The sequence below is a fragment of the Chiloscyllium plagiosum genome, unplaced genomic scaffold (genome assembly GCF_004010195.1).
Source record: "Chiloscyllium plagiosum isolate BGI_BamShark_2017 unplaced genomic scaffold, ASM401019v2 scaf_14145, whole genome shotgun sequence".
NCBI classification, from domain to species: Eukaryota; Metazoa; Chordata; class Chondrichthyes; order Orectolobiformes; family Hemiscylliidae; genus Chiloscyllium; species Chiloscyllium plagiosum.
This window is the reverse complement of record NW_025204639.1, coordinates 8,247-9,664: the sequence shown is the minus strand read 5'-3', so window position 1 is coordinate 9,664 and position 1,418 is coordinate 8,247. Positions and strand designations below refer to the sequence as shown.

The following is a 1,418-nucleotide window of genomic DNA, read 5'->3' as shown; positions in this document are numbered from 1 at the left end:
AAAAAAATACCTTCTGCCCCGTCTTTGACCAGGAGGACTCCCAACCTCGGAATTGCTTGCGCCTCTAACCCGTCATAGAAATGCCGTGCATTCACCGGATGTGTCACTGGAGTCCTCGAGTATCTGTGCGACCTCATTCCCATCCCGACATCCAGTTGGATTTTCGCGACTGCGCCACTCAGTTCTTCTGATTCTGGGGCTGGGAATTGGGACTATGTGGCAGCAGTGGTTACTGCCTTGTGTGGGGAAACTGATGAAGTAGCCGATATTAAACTGCATTACTATTGAAGTATACATTTTGGCAACAACTGCACCGTCCCCGGAGTTTTTGATGTTTTGGAGAAATCTATTTATCTCAGCCTTCAGCATATTAATGATGGAATCACCACAGCCACTGGGGAAACCGATATTAAACGGTCATCCCATTCTGAGTCCCACATATCTGCCACTGTTCGCTAAGCACTGATATTGTGCATTTGGTGCTCTGCCTAACATTGCCTATGATACTGTACTTATTGCACACTGTCAGTGTGCGTGTCTGTGAAATGCCGTGATCGTATAGTGGCTAGTGCTCTGCGTTGTGACCGCAGTAACCTCGGTTCGAATCCGAGTCACGGCAATAATTGCTCTATCTGTCCCAGTTTTTGTGAAACAAAAAGGAATCAGTTGTTTTAACATGGTAATTTTCTCCAAGGTGATGATCTTTTCCCTTCAAATTCTGCTCTCTCACACCTCTGTGTTTCATATGTCAGAATTCAAATCCACCCGTTCTCAGAGATTTCTCTCCCTCCTTCGATCACGAATGGAACTTTCCGTCCCACACCCCCATTTCATTAATTTAGAGTTGCCGGTGTTGGACTATGGTGTACAAAATTAAAAATCACACAACACCAGTTTAGAATCTAACAGGTTTAACTGAGCACTAGTTTTAAGAGCGCTTGCTCTTTCATCACGTGGTTGTGGAGTCATTTCCTATTTTATTAAGCCACTGCAGAATCTAACACTGACTCTCACATTGATACCATTCAGTTTGTGCTGCTGCGGTCACTGTTGCTGAGTGAACGTGCCCCAACCCCACCATCGGGACCTGCAGACCAGTTGATCCATTTGTTTACCGCAGGTAGCAGCTTTTACCGATATGGACTTGCGATTATTGAGGGTCAAGCTCAGGAAAATGACACAGGACAATATCGAGGAAAAGCGACTTCATTGGGAAAGATTAGTTTCACGGGTTTTCTGCAATGGCTGAGCACTCTTACCACTGGACTGTTAACTCAGACACCAAGCAAATGAACCAGGGACCCGGATTTGACTCCAACCATGCCAGGTGTTAGACTTGAGATTCAATAAACATCTGGAATTACGAATCTAATAACACCTATACATCCATGGTCAATTGTTGAAAAAACAAAACCATC

General features: G+C 44.8%; 1 non-coding gene across 1 annotated transcript; it reads left to right on the top strand.

The window, feature by feature from the left end:
• The first annotated feature begins 547 nt into the window (after positions 1-547).
• trnah-gug lies at positions 548-619 on the top strand. Its single transcript has one exon. It is a non-coding gene; the product is annotated as a tRNA-His (tRNA).
• Positions 620-1,418: the final 799 nt, after the last annotated feature.